We start from the raw sequence: 19,065 nt of genomic DNA, 5'->3' as shown, positions 1-19,065 counted from the left end.
AACTGAGGGCTTGCCATTGTCTCCCTGCAGGGATTAGCTTGCCTCCTTGCAGTCAACAGGATTCCTTGACTTATTTAATTTAAACTTTGGATTTCACTCTCAGCTCTGGGATCTGAGGGGGTTCTGTTCCTTCCCTGCCCATCTGTGCCCTCCTCCACTGCTCAGTGTTTGGGAGAGGAACTGCAGCTCAGTCTTTGGAGAGAACTGGAATTTAGGATCTACCAAAAACCTGTTTGCTGGGAGGGTGTCAGGGTCCAGCACATCCCTCTGGCTGCCCTGGCTGGCTCCAGACCCTGGCACAACGTCACAAACACCTGTGGCTTTGATTTTAGCCTGTGCAAAAAGCTGCCAACTTTGTGTGAGGAATTACAAACCACAAGGGTTTGAGCAGTGTGGGAGTTGAGTTAACACAGGGTGGAAAAGTAGAATTTTGGGGGGTTTTAGAATGGGGTACAGGGGACAAAATGGAGGGATTTGGGCGTGTCCTGACCTTCTCCTCCTTCTCCTTGCCCTCCATGCCTTGCTGTGCTGGTGACACTTTTCTGTTGGTTTAAGGCACAGACACACTGCCCAACAGAAATGACAGATATTGGCACGTTATTGCAAACATGGCCCAGGCAGTTTTTGGTATAAAATGCAAACACCCCCTGAGGGCAGACAGAATGCCATGGCCGAGCTGCTGGCCAGAGCTCAGCAGGGCAGAGAGAGAATGTTCTGCAGAAGGGAAAATGAACAGCTTGAGAAGCTGATCCTGCACACTCAGACTGCTCCTCTGGCTGCAGGGCTGGGAGAAGGAGGATTTCACACTCCTGGGGTCATCCCAGCACCCCTAAGGATTGTAGAGGAGAATCCTTGGGGAGAATCCAGTGAGGTTGGGACCCTGCAGCTCCCACTCAGCTCCAGCATTATCCAGAACCCTTCTCTGAGACAAACAGAGCAGCAGCTCCATGCTCCATCTGCCACCACTCAAATTTCCTTTTTTGGCCTTCCCAGAGAGCCAAAGCTCAGCTGCAGGTCACCTTTTCCAACTCCCCTCGGGAACTGGTGTGTCTGCACCTGCATCTGACCTGAGGGAATCAATCAGTAGCTGGAACTGCTCCCCACAGCCCCAAAGACCACGGTTATTTCAAATAATGCTGGATTATGCCCCATAAATTCAGTAAGGTGACCCAGGAGTGTTCATTAAAATTTATTTTAGCCACACTTATTGTCACTTAAGAGCCTAAACAAGGAGTGATGGTTCTTGGAGCAGTAACAGTAAATTCTGGTTACTGCAAACACAAATGCCTCATTACATCCAGTCAAGGTCTATTTCCCCTTTACAGCCATAACTGCAGGAAAGCATTGTTTTTCATTTATGGAGAAGGATGCACAGGAATCTTGGCTTCCCTATTTCCATAAACACGAACCAGTTAATCTCCTGTAAAGGATCCAGTACAGAATTCCAGAATGCCCAGGGACATCTCCCTGTGGGACAGCCCATCCCAGGGTGCTTTAATGAAGATCTGTTCCAGAGATAAGTACAAACAGCAGGAAAATGGACCATTCCTTATTTTAAGTGGAATTTTATGCTCTATGATCCTTTCAGTGAAAGCCCATGTGTGGATTCTCATTTTCATTTGGATTGGGGTGAAAACCGTGTCAGAGAAAGAGGAATAGCCCAGGTAGCAAAACCTGCTGCATTTTTATTACAGGATTATTTGTCTCACCTCCCCCTCTGTGAAATATTCTGTGATTTACCACAAAATCTTTTAGAGCAACGCCGCAGCATCCATGAGGGAGCTCTGGATGGAAAATGGAGCTCCAGTGTCAGGATTAGCCCTGCTGGATAAGCATCTTTTGGGTTTCAGAGTTTATTGTGCTCCTGATGGATTACCCACCTACACTCTGCTGAGCAGCCTCCTGACCTGCAGGTTTTTATGTCTTATGGACAAAGGAGAGGGAGGTGCAGCCTGGATGGGCAGAGGGCAAATGCAGATAGCCAGGGAAAAGCCCTTTTTTTTGTTCCATTCCTCCCAAAAAACCTAATTGTGCTCCACAGATAATGAATTGTACCAAGTGAGCAACCAGGCAGGTCAGCAGAGAAAAGGAGCCAATTAAAGGATATTTAGATGCTGTAAATATTTGGAGAGCAGTGCTGTTGTGTAAATCTTTGCAGATACAGCAGCTTTGGCCAAAAACCCTCTTTCTCAAGCTGTTGCCTGAGCAGGGAGGAAATGCTGGTGGTTTTCAGAGCACAAAGCAGGACTTGTGTGTTCCTGAGCAGGGAGAAGATATTTGCTTGTCCATTGATTGAATTTCACCTGAAAGTCCTTGAGCAATAACAGGAACAAACTCCAGGATGTTACAGCAAAACCTCATCTTTGCACACGCTGGCTCTGTTTCCAGAAGGAACTAATTCTTGCAATAATTCCATTTTTTTCCTGCTGTCCCCTAAAGGTTTGTATTTTTCAGCTCAGACCTTTCGCTCGATCCCATCCACATCTCAGCCTATTTTATTGTTGCTGCAAGTGATAAATTTTGGATATTGCTCACATGAAATATCTGATGCTATTTTTTGATTCCTTGGACATGGCACAGCTGTTCTTTGCCCTCTCCAGGACTTTCAAGATCGGGAATTCAATGTATCTTTCAGGGCACAGCTATTTTTTAATAGGAATTTTCCCCATAAAAGGTGTTGGCACTAAAAATTGTGGAGTTGTTGCATCTTTAGAGAATCAGAGGAAAAAAAATAAATAAGACTCTTGGATTTTTGTGGCCCGAATTTGAATGTGTGATTTTGCAGCTTGATGTTTGTGCTTGCTGGAAGCAATGGAATCAATGGAAAGCAGCCTTTAAAATCAAAATGGAAGGAGAAATTAATATTTTTTATTTCAAGAATTCTCCAATTTTTTGTTATTTTAGAACCTGTTTATTTTTTAGAGTTTTACAGATTTTTGGTTTTATCCTGCATAGTGAACTCATTTCTTTTGATAACTGAAAAGTTTAAAAACACTCTGTTTCCAAAGGATTGGTGTTGTAAAAAGGCTTTTCCAGCTTGTCCAACTGTTTCTGGTGTTATTCCCAAAAATCTTCATCCCTGCCCTGACCCCATTCCAGCTCAGTCAGTGGCAGCTTTTCTGTGCACACAGGGCTGGTTTTTTTTTTTTAAATTTTCATTTGATTTAGGAAAAAAAAAAATTAAATTGAGTTTAAAAGAATGTTATTTTCCTTTAATTGTTATTAATAAAAGAAAACAAATAATAGCAGAAAAAAAGTGGAGAAAATACATGGCAGTGCTTGAATTTCCTTGTTCTCTTTGCCACTTCCAGGAGTGCTTTTTGCAGTCATTCCAGGTACAAAATTAACCTGCAAAAGTCACTTTGTCCTGAAAATAGTGCCCTGGAAATGAGATGTTCCCTGACAGGAACACATTCAGTGCAGCAGCATGTACATTTCTAAGGGAAGAGTCACAAAATCATCTTAAAACACACACACAAAAAAAAAAAAATCAAACTTTTGGTACTTCTCGAGTCGCTTTCTTTGTGCCCTGAATTGAGTGAATGCAAATGATTATTCTGCTTCTCTTAATCACTGCAAATAATTCCAATAAATGCAGCTGAAGATCATTGCCCTGCTGTGGTGGGGCTGGATGCATGACACGCCAGAGCTTTCAGCCTCCCATTGATTGATTCTTTGCAGTGGACCTTAAAAATCCATTAAGGAAGAAGTTGGATGATGTGAATTAATTCTAAATCCTTTGTTGGGAGGAGCAGCTGAAAAAGAAAAGCCCTTTCTAAAGCATTCATCATAACTCCAAATAGACTGTTAACTTTAAAATCAACTTTACAGTAAATTGGAGGGCAAATCCAAGGAAGGTTTGAATTCCCTGTCCCAACCTGCACTGAGGGTTTTCCCAAGTGCTTTACTGGGTCTCTTTTCAATATTTTTCAGTTTGCCTTGTTCTGATAAGGATGTGGTGATGAGCAGCCATCTGTGCCAATAATGGAGCAGCTGATTGCTGTTTCACAGATAAGATTTGACACCACTTTGGAGGCAGCTGAAGAATAAAATAAATAAAGCTTGTCGTCTCCTCCCAGGTAACACCATCAATCAGGCAAAACTTTGTTTAGAACAGGAAAAAAATAAACAAACCTCTTTTTGAACTCCTCAGCCATTATTAATTATTAAAATTAATTTTTATTGAGCAGGTTGTACACCCTCTGCTCCCAACATCTCAATCTTAGCAAGTTCATGATTGGACTGGATGATCTTCAAGGCCTTTTCCAACCTGAATTTTTTATGAGCTGGGGATCACTGTGGAATATTTCCCCTAAAATTCTGAGTTATTTCCCAGTGAAGAAAACCAGAAATTTTCTAAAACTTTAAGGTGAACTTGAAAAAAAAAACCAAAAACACCACTGCAAATATTTTCCTTGCTTCCCCCAGGTCCCACAGGCAGCAGTGAAGTGCCACCATGATTGCAATGAGCCTGGTGAGCTGTAAAATAAAGATTAATCCTTCCTCATGCCAAGAACTGCCCATGCCTGAGACCCTGGAGCTCCACACCTAATTTCCAGGTGGGTGCTAAATTCATTAGTGCTTGTGGCAGCTGGAGAATAAATCTCCGTGTTGATTTTATACATGTTTTTATGCATTTTATACATGACAGGATGTGTGGAGCTGTAGTACAGCAGAAATTCAGGGTTTGGCTCATCCTGGGACACCTCAGTCCCCACAAAATCCTTGGATTTTTCTGGGAGAAATTCTTGCTCTGCTCAGCCTGAGTGAGGGGTTGTAAAAGGTGGGGTGGAGCTGCAATGGATGGCAGGAGTTGTGAGATCAGCACAGACTCTGAATGCAGACCCTTGTTACCAACAGAGCCCTGAAAATTTTATGTACAATGGTAGGAGCCTACAGTTTTAATCCCCTAATATATATATATATATATATATATATATGTATGTGTATATATATATATATAAACTTGGAATGTCATTCTATGGACTGCCTCAAAATCAAAATTTTCTAATTTTTAATTTTTTAAAAAAATTTTACATTCTTGCTTTGAAAAATATGCCCCAAGCTTGGAAGGACAGCATATAGCACCAATTATAACACAGCTTCCATAGCAGGAAAAAGGATAGGACTATTAAGGCAGACTATAATTCCTTTAGAGATTTGCTTTCCCTAATTTGCATGGAACTGTCTTTGATTAAAAATTGCCTGTCACAGAAGTAGCTCGGTGATATTTTTGGTAGCAGTCATCATTTCTCCTAATGAGAATATTTTTTATTCAAAGGTATGTTTTTATTCATTCAAAATGTTCTCTTTATTTTATTTATTGCTTGTAACTGAGTGTATTCAATTAGAAAACTGTGGATCCTGCTGTGCTTTAACTGTTGGTAATTGAGCTGCTCTGCTGCATTTCTGTGCTGCAGGTCTGCTTGGGCAAGGAAGATGTGTGGGTTCTTCTGGCTGGAATAATTTTGTGCAGTTTTGCTCTGGAGAAGCTGAATTTCAGCCCGAGAGTCCTTGCAGTCAAAGGACAGCACTGCTGTGCAATGGCTAGAGCTGGGAATGGATGTTTTTGTCCCGGTGTTTGGATGAGCTTTAGCCTCTTCCTATCAAACTGTTGTCATTAGCATTCAGTTATAACAACAAAGAAATGAATAAATGTAGGGATGCTCTGGGAGGAGTCAACCAGAACTAACAGAACTCTGAAATTCAGGGGGTGTGGCCCTCCTGCTTCACAGAACTCTGCTCTGGGCTTTTTAATCCTCTCAGTAAATAAATGAGAAATCAGGCAGTCACAGCAAGTTACAGTCAGTTTTTGGCCCCCCCCAGCTGCCTGCCTGGGTGCCACCTTTCCTTCTTTGTGTACTGTCTTTGAATAAATGGCTGCTTTATCTTCTCAATTTGACATTTTCACTGGGAGTGGGAGCTCTGGGTCACAGAATCCCAGACGGGTTTGGGTTGAGAGGGACCTAAAAGCCTTCCCTTCCCTTCCCTTCCCTTCCCTTCCCTTCCCTTCCCTTCCCTTCCCTTCCCTTCCCTTCCCTTCCCTTCCCTTCCCTTCCCTTCCCTTCCCTTCCCTTCCCTTCCCTTCCCTTCCCTTCCCTTCCCTTCCCTTCCCTTCCCTTCCCTTCCCTTCCCTTCCCTTCCCTTCCCTTCCCTTCCCTTCCCTTCCCTTCCCTCCCCTCCCCTCCCCTCCCCTCCCCTCCCCTCCCCTCCCCTCCCCTCCCCTCCCCTCCCCTCCCCTCCCCTCCCTTCCCCAGTGTAACAGGTTGTCAGCACCAACAGGTTCGTGTTTTGCTGGTTTATTTTAACTTGGCTATAAATACTCTGATGAATTTTTAATGCAAATGCAGAATTTAAAGCAGCAGCCACTGGATTCGCTCTCCAAGTTCCATGAATGCTCTGATGGGTTTCTTAGCACAGCCACCACTGATTTGTTGAGTTCTTTTTTGCAGGAATCTGTTTTTGTGGTTGGTAATGGCTATTGACTACTTCCTACACTTTTTTCTTTATTATCTCCCAGTCATAAAATTTGTACAGACAGTTGCTTATGGCTCGACCTTTACAAGCTCAGCCCAGGGCTCTGCCCAGTGTCCCAGAAATGTGTCCCTGGTAAAGCTCTGGAGTTGCTGTTTCACAGGAGTGTTTTATGGCCTTGCAGTGCAATCTGCATGTCAGACGTGCTGTGTGTCAGCCCCACTGCCTTGGTTTGGGAGCTCGGGGAGCTGTCCCCAGCCTCACAAAGCTCTGTGGTCCCTGTTCCCAGCAGATCTCAGCAGATCAGGCTCCTCCCTGGGCTCCTGCTGGATGCAGCTGCAGGGGCTGCTCACAGGTGTCCCACTGTGTAATGCATTTCTTTGAGAATCTGAGAATCTTTGAGAAATACTCAATGAGAAAATGTATTTCTCCCATCACCTTTGAGGCCTCCTCACCCCGTTGGGGTTCACTGAAGGGATGGAAGTGGCCAGAGCAGCACTGGGCTGCCCCAGCAGGTGCCCACAGCTGGGCCACTCACAGCTGGCCAGATGTGCACGAGAAGGAGAGGTGGCACCACACAGGGTGGGCTTCACCCACCAGGACAGTAAAAATGCAGAGATCCCTGGATCAGGGAAGAAATGGTGATGTCTGGCTCCAGATCAGAAGGCTGAAGGATTGGCTTCATTAAAACTGTGCTATTTTACATTAATATACTATTTAAAGAGATATTATCCTGTTCTACATACTCACTTCTTACTTACCCATCTATCTAACTCAAACTTGTGACTCTGCTGAGAGTCCAACCCATCTGGATCCATTGGTCACTGACCCCAAACAACTTCACCAGAATCCAGCCCAGCATCCCTGCAGGTGAACAATCTCTGGTTATTGACCCCAAACAACTTCCCCAGAATCCAGCCCAGCATCACTGCAGGTGAACAATCTCCACATGGGTAGAACCAAGGAGCAGAGATAAAGATTGTTTCCTCTTCTTCTCTCTGTGCTTCTCCTGAGGGACAGAATTGTGTCTCTCTGCCCAGAGAACGTGACTGTCACACACGAGCTCAGTGCCAGCAACAACACCCAAGGGAACAGCTGGGGAGAGTCTCCCCTGACTCCTAAACTCACTGAGCACCTCATTCAGGGAATTCAGAGCTCTGGCATTTCATTTTTTTCATTTTCCCTCCACTTTTTTAAAGGCTAAAATGAAAGTTTTAAAACAAGATTCTTGTGCTTGATGCTTAAACCCCACTTTTTTAGTGAAATCATTCCCACTAAAATCTAAAATATGTTATAAAAGAGAAAACCAGAGCAAGTGGAATTGAGCAAAGCAGCCTGATTATTGATATTCTGAGATGTGTCAGTTTGAAGCCTTTTCAAGCACATTTTTGGTCCTGCTCCAAATGCAGTCATTCCAGTGTTTCTTAAATGTCCAGAAATACAAAACAAGAGCACAGAGAGGAAAATAAACCCATTGCTGGCTTTAACCTCTGAGTTCTTCTGAGAAATATGAGAAATGCAAAGGAAAATGTTTAGAATTGTACTGGCAAAGTATAAATAATCACAAGATACAGAGAGAGCCGAAAGAAATAACTTGCATGATTTTCTGTCAAGTTTTGAAGGTTATTGTGACAAATTGGAAGTGTTCTTTGGACACTTGCATTGATCAGTAGGAGATTTTGGAATGCAGATGGCACTAGGAATACAGGATGTTATTTCATCTTGCTGCTCTGACAGCTGAAGGAAGATGGTGAAGGCAGAAAAAACCCAGGATGAATTTTTGCAGGGCCAAATTTCCACTTAGTGGAGTTTGGATCGTTGCTTGGATGGTTTCATTTTCTCACATGCTGAGAGGGAAGAGAGGTTCATCATTCCTCCTATTTTCCACAAATCATTAAACAATTAAGAGATGAAATTAGCAGTGGGAAATGATGGGAAACTGGGGACACCAGTGCAGGAAGATTGCTGGGTTTTCAGCTGCACATGGAATATTGGTGCTGCATGTGCTGGGCTGCATTTTTACTGTCTTGGATCTTTCTCTCCAAGCTGGACACATAAAATCATTGAATCAGTAGGTCTGGAAAAGAGCTCCAAGGCCAACAGTTCCAGCCTTTGACCACCATGCACCTGAGCCATATCACCAAGTGCCACCTCTGCTTGGTTTTTTCAGCACTTCCAGGGATGGTGACTCCTCCACTTCTCTGGGGAGCCCATCCCAATGCTTAACCACTCTTGCAGTGAATAATTCTTCCCGATATCCAACCTGAACCTTCCCTGGCACAGCTGGAGGCCCTGTCCTTTGTCATCAGTGGCATGAACCAGGAGACCCCATATTTCTGTCGTGGTTAGGGGCACACCATTGTTTTCAGAACAAGACTCTTCCACTGTTTGGCATCCTAAGCATTTCTGAATCTAAATTCTGGGTTTTTTCCTGCGCTCCCACAACCTCTCAGCCTTTGGTTTTTCCATTTTGTCCCATATGTAAAAGAGGAGCCACCTGGTTCCCTTGCCCACGTTCTGCTGGAGGCTCAGTGCTGGCCCTCTGAGCAGAGCTTTCTTCTCCCTGGGTACAAAGCTTTGCTGGGAATTAGCTAAACCTCTGAGTCAGAGGAGTAATGAGTGGTTCTCAACAGCATTAAAAGGCAGAGAGCACCCAGGGCAGCCAGCATCAAGGAACACGCTCTGCTCTAAAGAGCTGGATTTGCCTTTTCCCGAGATCTTCCGTCACTTCAGACGCCTCAGAATGGAAGGGATTTTGCTCCGAAGCGCTCAGGCTCGATCCATCTGTAATTGCCTCCTGCTCCAGAGCAGTGCTTCAGCTGCCAGCTGGTTCCTCACACGCCGTCGTCTTCAGGAGGCAGCGGAGCGTCGGCCTTGGAATCCTCTCCTGCCATCCAGGGGATGCCAGCTGGGATTATTGGGCTCCCTCCCTCTGGCTAACCCTGGGCTCCTTCCCAAATCCCTCTGTGGCACTTCAGAGCTCCGAGGCAGTGCTGGCTGGAAGGGTGACAGCTCCTCACCTGCTCTTAGCAGGAGGTCATTGGAGTAATTTGCACAAAATCCCCCAAATGCCAGCCTGGAATTTTATGCCTCTCTTTGTCAGCTAGGAACTGAGGACGGCTTAACTTTTATGTTTAATCCATAGTGAGGTATTGATCTCGTGACAGGAGCTGCTCCCTAGGTGCTGCCCCCAAATTTTTATATCTGGATAGACACCAATCAGGTACAAAATAATTCACGTGTGCTAAAAAAGCAGGATTGTCTCCAGGAAGGAACCCGGCCTCTCTCTTCCTGGAGATTAGGGATGTGGGGATTTAACTGCAGTAAAATTGACTTGGATTTTTTTTTTTTTTAATGTGGCTTCTAGAGAACTAAGCACAGATGATATTTAAATGATCTTAAAAATAGGATTATATCTCCTAAAAAAATTCAAAAGCAGAACAAAATGAGCTGCCTTCCTTCTGAAGGCTCTGGCTGCAAAGGTCCCCAAAGCTGTGCCAGCCCACGGTTGCTGAAGGCTCACAATGAACTCCAGCTATTTATAACTGGGAAATTGTAACTGGAACCTTGCTGGATAAAGCCTGAACTTGAGGATTGGGATATTTTGTGTTTTTTTTCTCTGGGCTTTGCACAGCCCATGACAGCAGCTCCTCAGGGCTGGAAGAGCTGGAGATGATGTGAGGGGCTCACATCTCTTCACTCTTCTGCTGCTGCCAGGGGGGTCTGATGTGACCTTGGAGTTGTCTGTGCACCACCAGTGATTCCAGAAGCCATTCCTGCTTCTCTGAGGCTGAATCTCAGGTTTTCCTTGAGCCCAGTTTGTGCCTGTATTGTTCACTGTGTTTAACAATCCATAAAAAAAATTGGGACGATGTGAGCGGTTCTTTATTTCTTTCCTTCTAACAAAAAGTCTGCAGCACTGCTTGGGAAGGTCAAGGCTGTTTGACACTGCCAGGATGCTGGTATTCTTGGAACAACCATCTGTTCAGAACACAGTGAAAAATCGGTTTGTGACTGCCCAAAGTCACTTCAGCTCGTGAATAAAATTAAACGGAAAAAAAAAACAAAAGAGGAAGTACAGCAGTGAAACATCATCAACAACAGAGAAATTTCCATTTGGAAAAATCAGTGTTTCTGTCCACGACTGTCCATTTATGTCCATGAGGGGACGAGTGATGGTTTTTTTGTGGCGGGATTCAGGTGTTCTTGGCCAAAGGGGGGCATGGATATGAAGCCCTTGGGACTGTCACTGTGTGACCAGAAGGAATTGGCCAGCAGCTGAGCTGGAATGAACTGCACAGGGAGCCTGGGAGGGTGGGCAGGACACGCTGTGCTGGGCACACCGACCCCCAGAGCTGGGAATGAGCTGCACCCCCAGCCCAGCCAGGAGCTCCTTGGTTTGCTCTTTTCCCTTTCTCTCTGCTTCTTTTGTACACTTTATGAAATTGTGTAAACTTTGGCAGACTGAGAGTCTTTTTTCCATGTCTTTGTTCCTTTTCTTTTTTTTTCTCCCGGCAGTTTCAGTATTTCCTCATCTCTGCCTTATTCTTTTTAATGATTTTTTACCAGCTGCCTCATTTTCCTCTCTCACTCTGTTCTTTGTCCCTTAAGGCAGGATCCAAAAATACGATCCAGTGACTTCTGCGGGTTTTGTGTTTTGCTGGTTGGCCCCAGAATGTGCCACATTTTGATCCCTGTGTTTTCCAGAGCAAACTGGACATTGTAGCCAGGCAGGGATTGGTCTCTGCTCCCAGGTAACAAGTGACAGGACGAGAAGAAATGACCTCAAGTTGCACCAGGGGAGGTTTGCATTGGATATCAGGGAAAATTCCTTCCCTGAAAGGGTGGTCAGCCAGTGGAACAGGCTGCTCAGGGAGGTGGTGGAATCTCCAGCCCTGGAGGTGTTCAAAAATGTGTAGATGTGGTTCTCTGGGGCATGATTTAATGGTGTTGGACAATGGTTGGACTCCATGACCTTGGAGGGCTTTTCCAGCCTTAATCATTCCATGATTCCATCACACACCAGCTTTTCTCTGCTTTTTCCTTGGATAATTGGAGATGTTCTTGCTGCTTAGATTAAATACTTTTCCCTTGAAGCTGGTGTTGATGAATGCCTGTGTTTTCCAGGTGTGCTGTGACTCACCTGGTGCTGCTGTGGGATATTCATTGGGATACTCAGCGCTGCTTTTTGGATAAACTTCCTGATACAGTGAGTGGAAAATCCCAGCTAAAATATGGAAGACTCTGCATAATGTTGTGGCTTAGAAAGTCCCAGAAGTGTCTAGGCCAGGCTGGATGGAGCTTGGAGCAACCTGGGATAGGGGAAGGTGTCCCAGCCCATGGCAGGGGGTGGAATGTGAAAATCATAAGCTCTGGTAAGATATTGCATATGGCAGGCTGCTGAAAATTATTAACATTACAAAAAAGCTTTCTGGTGTGAGAGGTTTCATTAAGAGTTACATCTCTGAGTTCAGTCCCAGTTTAATAAGAGACATCTCCAGCTTCTTAAAATTTAATTTGATAGTTTATGAAGAAAATAATTAAAGCATATTGTGGCATCAGTCACTTTTTATTTCATAGAAAGTCTGTGTGAAAAAAGAACCATTCATAGAGCAGATAGAGTTTATATTGGCGTGGAATTTCATTAGTCCTTATTGACAGAACATCCACTAATCCAAAGTAAATGGGAAGGAAATGATGGAAAAAAATAATAAAGGGTAATCTTGACCTTGAGGTTATAGAAAATGGAAGTTGGTGGAAAGTTTGGAGATGTTGCAGCTCTGTGGGGAAAGAAGCTGTTTCCAGTTCCTAATAATGAACTGGTGCTCCCACCTCTGGGAGCTAAAGAGATAAACCAAGGGTTTGGGGTTCTTCAGTCACACCCAACAGTGCATCTGGCAGTCAGAGAATTTTGGGGTCATTACAGCTGGAAAAGACCTTTAAGGCCATCAAGCCCAGATGTCCATACATCTCACGGTGTTACCTGAGGACAGGTGAGCAAAACAGAACCTGTGGCATGTTCTTCAGTCAGCAGAGCCCTGAATTCCTGGGTCAGGACAAGCAGCTTATCCCCTCTTGGCAGACCCTGTTATATTTTTTCACTGACTTTCCCTGCACAGCTCTGCTTTGGGAATCCAAAATTAGAGCACCTTTTTTTTTTGACATAATGCTTTTTGTGGCTCTCGCCAGGTCTCTGGCCAGATGATGTTCACGGGTGCCTCATCTGCAGGCTACACCAATAAGTTTCAGAGAGTGTCTTGAAGATTGGATTTGCCTCTGGAATGGTTTTAATCAAACTATTTTTTCCTGTCACTTTTTGGACACTTTACAGCTTTCAGTGACTGCCTTGAACCAGGTCCATAAGGACGTCTGACAAGCCAAAAATAGATTAATCTCAAGCCTCTGCTACAATTACCACTTGGATTTCTGTATCACTTACTGCCTAAGTGGTTTACAAGCAATTACAGCCGAAGCCTTCCAGAGGCTCTTGGAAGGAGCCTTCCCATGGAGCTTTCAGAGGGAAGGAGAAATTAATATTTTAATTTCTCCTTCCGGGGAGGAGGATCAGCCCTGGTGGGCAGGACTGGGCAGCACCAGCCCTGCCATGTGCACAGGGGATGGTGCTTTAGGAGACTTGCCCGGGGGAATTTGGGCACTAAAGGAGAATCCAAGTTCAGCCCTGTCCTGGGGTGCAAGCTGGGTTTATCTGGGCTGGAGACCTGCTGCTGGCAGCCCTGAGTCTGTCCAGGTTGGTGGAAGAACCAACCTGGACAGAAGAAGAGAAGAAAAGCTGGAGTCGTTGCTCAGGTAAAATCAGCATCTGATGAGCAAGATTAAGGATGTGTTGGGAAGTTTCTTGCATCAATCACAGTTACTCCCTTCCCTGTGGCTCCCTCTACCCAGCAGGTTCGTTGGGAGTGACAGAACCTGGTGCTGTGACATCCATGGCCTTTCCTGGCTATTGGACACAAAATGAGTACACAGAAGCTTGGTAAATTTAAAAGAGAAAAAAAGCTAATTTTATTCAAACATCCAGTATTTATAGAATTCTAAAGGTGGCTGTGGATTGGAGGATGGAATTACCACCTCTCCAACCACACTGGACTAAAGATTAATTAATTATTTCTCTCTCCTTACAGAGAAGTATGTAAACTATTCTATTTATCCATGAAATTGTGTGGGAACTTTGACTCTCAAATATGTAAACATTATCAGAAGGCTAAAGAAGTTTTGTGAGAACTTTAAAACTTTCAAAAGAACTATAAAAGAAAATTTAACACTTTTAGAAATCAGGGCAAAATTACCCTGAGCAGCTGATAATGTGAACATGAAATTAGGAATCACCTGAGGATTGTGTTGAATAAAGCAGCTGGGAGGCTGCCAGGAGTCACAACGAGATCCTGAGCTCTTTACATCCATGTTTTCATAACCAGTTTTTTGGATTTTGGTGGGTACTTGGTTTAGATAGTTGGAAATCCTTCTGGTGAGTGATCTCCTGTTAAATCAGGATTCCTTTAGAGCTGGGGGCTGATGGGATGTCAGGTGCACTCCGGCTGTTTTGGCTGGATGCAGGAAGGGCAGTGCTGAGGCCAAGCCTTGGGAGCAGAGCAGGATAGCTGGAATTTTGTGTCCCTAAGCCCTGTGACCAAGCCAGAGCTGGCAGCAGCTCAGTGGAGGAGTGTGGGTCTCAGATTCAGTCAAAGAGAGAAATGAGAGTTTCTAGGCAGGCAGAAGCCTTGGAAAGAGCTGGAGAAGAATGTAAATAATTCTTTATCTCTCTTGTTGTTCACATTGTTTATAGTTAAGTTCTATCACTGTGCGTCAAGCACTCTGCACCAATGCTGTGGGTTGTTTTCACTTCAGGACCAATGGATTTGGTCCTTGCAGAGCTCAGTATAAAAGAGCAGTGTATTTTGAATAAACCAGGGTTTTACTCTCACAGCCTTCTGAGTCAGTCTTCTCATTCCTGTCCTGCCCCGACAGCGACAGAGAATGGCTGGATGACTTCTCACCAGGGCTGTGCCTGGAGAGGCTGCAGATGAGCTCCCTGTGGTGTTGCTGGTTGGATTCAATCAGAAATTGGGATGGGGAGAGCTGCTCAGTGAGGCTGGGAGAGCTGGAGCAGCACAGGGAGTGGAATGGGAGTGTGTGCCATGAAGTGTGCAGCCCATGGATAATCCTCATTCCAGCTGGGGACCTGGAATCCAGCCCTGCAGTGCCACGTGTGGCTACTGGGCAAAACCTGGGCAATGTTTGTTTGAACACCCTTGAACAACAGGGACTTTCAAAAAGCGGGCTTTTGTTCACTTGACAAGATGGAATTAAACATGGCATTGCCATCTATGCCCCAACCCTGAGTGCCAAAAGGCAGGGAGAGGATCAGAAATCTCCAATTCCTTCTGGGGCAGGTGCCAGCAATGATAGATGAGCAAATAGATATTTATGCATGTATATATTGCATGCTATTGAGAGCAAATCTTCAATAGGAAACTCCCAGTTTCAGAACTTCCTTATCACCAGTGATGCTCCAAACGTGCTGTTTCATAGTGGAGCAGGGTTACACCATTATCCTGCCTTTTCTTCCCAGAAAATTGCACTGTGCAGCACTATAAACCTGAATAATGCAAGTCCTCTTGGAAAGACGTCTTATTTTTCCTTCTAGGTTGCTTAATTAATTTCATTCGACTTATTTTACAGTGTTTGATGAATGTTATTTCAAACTACTGTCAAAGGGAATGTGAGGAGGGAAAAATGAGCCACCTACACATTGCTTCTAATACAACTGTATCACCCTTTGAAAACCAGGGAATTAATAAAAAATAGGTGTTAGCCCATATGCTTGACAGGGAGCATTTGGAATTGTCAGGCGTGTTTCTACCCTAATTATCCTTGTCGGGCCATTTTGTAAACTGAAAAATTCCCCAAGTTAAAACTCCCCTGAGTTTAAATAAAAACTCAGAGACAGGCCAGGATATTGAAAGCTCCGCTTTCAAACCAGCAAAACAGAAATTGTTCTTGTTTGGGTTGTTACCTCCCACCCAGAGACCTCTCACAGCATATTGCCATGAAAAGCAAAATGAGCACATCTGGTGGTGTTACGAATTGGGTTTGTTTGAAGGTTATTGGGTATCTCTGAGGGAAATCTAACAAAACTGGGCAATGTGCAATGTTTCAGTGTGGGAGAAAGCCTCCAGGTGGAATTACAGGGAGAGGTTTTCATGTCCCTTCACTGTGGTGATTCAACTGAAGGGGTAAATACGGGATGTTGCTGCTGCTTTGGGTTCTGTTGGGGTTTGGGGTGTCTTATCAGAGACACTGCCACAGCAGCAGCATCCTCTGCAGTGCTAATGGAAGGGAAAAGGGGACGGTTATGGGATTTTAAGACAAGGATGCAGCTCCCTCAGGCAGAGGTGGCACCGGGGTGGCTGGAGGAGGTGATGACTGAGCACACCCCAGAGCAGGTCAGGCTGCAGGCAGAGATGAAGGTTGGGTTATGAAAAATTAATTAGGCAGATTCCTGAGCCAGGGCTGTCAGGCAGGTCAGCACACACAGGTTCAGCTGCCCCTGCACATGGGTAACAACACACTTGACTTAGGGTAGCTGCTGCTCCCAGCCTGGCCCAGGGGGGCATTCCCCCCCTCACAATTCTGAGGGAACAATTAATGGGTGAAGTCTGTCTTTTTCTCATGTTTGTATTTCCCATTTCAAAAATCTATGTTGAAAAAATTATCAAAATAAGCCTTTTTCTTTAGTTCTTTCCTGAGACCATAGGAAAAGCTGCTGCTGCCTAATTGGAGGTTCCCAGAATTATCTTTCTCCTGTGAATACACACAATGTTCATGTTGTGAATATTTGCTGTAGATTGAGTGGGTTCCTTCTTCAAAACTTGCTGTGCTGGTGAACGCTTCTCCCAGGAGAGTTCCCCTCTCAATATTTGTGGAAAACGCACAAAGGACAAGGACACAGTTGAAGTCTCTTAATTTGCAAATGTATCTGAATATTCATTATGCCCATTTTCATATTCATCCATTTTTCTCCTCTTGTTAAGGCAGCATGTCACTTTTAAGGTAGAACACATCTGTCACAGTTTATTTTCTCATCAGAAATATTAATGCTGGGGAAAAGCAGTGCAAAATTGATCACAGAGTGATCAAATGGGTTGGGTTGGAAGGGACCTTAGAGATCATCTCGTTCCACCCTGAAACTGGCCAGCAGAAATCCTGCTGCCTGCCTTAATAAAGTCCTGATTCGTGGAGGCTGATTCCTGCTCCAAGTGAAGGGCAGAAATAGTGAATATTGTGGCCAAACACAGATTTTGGGAGGGTCACCGTGACCCCAGAGCTGCCTCAGGAGCTGGGGCTGAGCTCCCTCCTTTAGTGACTCGCTTCTCATCCCTCTCTGCGCTCAGCAAAATTAAATCACCAAGTGTTTAGAGGAAGGGCAGCATGAACAGCACTTTGGATCCCCTCAGAAAGAAATTAATTTTCCATTTGAACCCAGAGCTGCTGAAGCCATTGCCCGTGTTCCCTGCACGGCCCGCGGCACCCAGCGCTCCTCGCCTTTCATCTACTGCCTGTCGACAGCTCCTCCAATTGTCTGAGGGGGAAATTTCCTCCCACATCTTATTTGAACAGGTTTTTTTTCCCTGAGAAATGTTTCCAACAAAGATTACCTCTCTTCAGGGCTGGCAAACACTATTTCTTACCTTGTGGCTTATTGGGAATACAATTGGAAAAAACATGATAAGGTTTTGCAAACAGCGGGATGAATAAAGGGAGGAGGGAGATTTTTTATCTCCCCTCCATTAGCTGCAGACAGGGGCAGTTCCTACTCTGATTATCTCCAGTGTGCAGTTTTTCTCAGTGAACCTGCTGATTTAGCTGGAAAGCATCAAGTGTCACAGGCTGGTGGCTCCACAAGGTCGTGGCAGGTCCCCACTGTCCCCTGGGCCTGGCACTGTCCCCTGTGCTGTGGCAATGCAGAATTTGCTGTTTTCCGTGGTCTTTGTATTCTTTCCCCCTTGAAGGCACAGATGTTCTTCCCCCAGAGTGTCCCCACTTCCCCTCTGAGCATTTATGGACTGGGGGATCAGAGGGATTCCCTGGGAATGGTTTGGTGCAGCAGCTCTGGGATCTGCTCTCGGGTGCAGGAGGGACATTTTGCATCCTTCAGATCCTTCCAGATCCTCTCTAGAACAAGAGGTCTCATTAGGCTTTCAGCCTGTGTTTATTCTCCCTCTCCATTTCAATTACCTAAATGTTTGTATAATTCAAAAATTGATTTCAGCCCGGCAAAGCTCCCGACCACACTCTGAGTTTTGTTTGCTGCAGAGCCCATAACTAACAAAGAAACAACTTCTTTATTGCAGGATAAAAGCCCATCTAAGAGATAGGCTGTCCGGAGGATTGTGGCACTCTGCACCATTTCCTGAGCATTAAAACTTCCATTTATTTTCAAATATTTTGCAGACCAGTCGGCACCTGGGGTATCGACCGTACCATTAAATCACCAACAGAACTCGTGTCTGAGAGAGTTTTGGGATTCCTGTGCCACCCAAACCCTGGCTGGCACTGCAAGGGAAAAGAAGAAGCATTCAGTACTGATCTTTTTCCTCCAGGATGTGTCTCACTTGCCCCTGCACTTTTGTGTGGCATTTTCTCTGGTGAGTGAAGGCCTGGGCTGTTTTTCCTGGCACTGAAACGTGTCCTTAAGGCTCCCTGAAATATAGAAGAAGACAGGGATTACAAGTCCTTCCTGAGCAGCCAGAACAGAACCCATTAAGGTACTGCAAGCCATGCAATTCAATGGCCCTGAAAGTATAATTTGATTGTAATTCAGGAGGTTACTAAAAGGAAATCCATACCAGGCTGAAAGATAAGTGAAAGCGAGGAGTGTATTTACTATGAGTGGTGAAATGTGAGGTGTGCGAGTCCCTTATCTCCTTTGTCTGCACTTTATCACCAGTGAAGGCAACTAAAAGGGGAATAATATCTGCTTCACAAGGGAAGATTGGATTAAGTTTTCCCAGCGGTCTTGTGGGAGTTATTTCCATTTTGCCTCTGCCTGGATTAGCCTAACTCCTTCAGGCTGTTTCCACATCTCTACAGGACAAGGTCCTGGCTCAGGGAGGGGAGGGGAGCATGGTCAGTGTGTGGTTCTTCATGGAGGAATTTGCCTTTGACCTCTGTAAAAGAATTAGGAGACCTACAACCTCCTCCCTGACTCTTACTGTGGAGGTTTCTTTTTCAGATCCCTTTTTGTTATGCAAACTTTTTGTTTGGCAGTGTTATCTCTTGCAGGCTTTTATTAGAACCATTATTTTGTGGTAAACACATTCTTTACTCTCTCAGGATTTTTTCATAGAGGAGCACAGAGGAAAGAAAGAGAAAACAATTTCTATTTCTGCTCCTTGTTTTCCCATGTGCAATGTGTTTGGAGAATTGTTTCCCTGGGGTGATTGCTTGTTTGGATTCTGGTGAGGATTGTTTGAGCTGATGGCCAATCCAACCCACCTGGGGCTGGACTCAAGAGAGGGTCACCAGTTGTGAGTTAGATATGGGAGTTAGAACAAGTAGGTTTGTAGTTTTAAT

General features: G+C 44.8%; 1 long non-coding RNA gene across 2 annotated transcripts in view; it reads left to right on the top strand.

The window, feature by feature from the left end:
- The window catches only part of LOC144247000 (uncharacterized), a 708,772-nt gene that overhangs the window by 57,100 nt on the left and 632,607 nt on the right, over positions 1-19,065 (top strand). The window contains exons 3-4 of one of the 2 annotated variants that reach the window (XR_013340720.1): positions 4,429-4,559; positions 18,093-18,257. This is a non-coding gene — a long non-coding RNA (uncharacterized LOC144247000). Of the gene's footprint in view, positions 1-4,428; positions 4,560-5,420; positions 5,562-18,092; positions 18,258-19,065 lie in introns of those variants that run through there. The other variant, XR_013340719.1, reaches the window with a different exon arrangement.

Source organism: Lonchura striata, chromosome 12 (genome assembly GCF_046129695.1).
Source record: "Lonchura striata isolate bLonStr1 chromosome 12, bLonStr1.mat, whole genome shotgun sequence".
NCBI classification, from domain to species: Eukaryota; Metazoa; Chordata; class Aves; order Passeriformes; family Estrildidae; genus Lonchura; species Lonchura striata.
The sequence above is the reverse complement of the archived record's forward strand: the minus strand, read 5'-3'. Positions and strand labels throughout refer to the sequence as shown.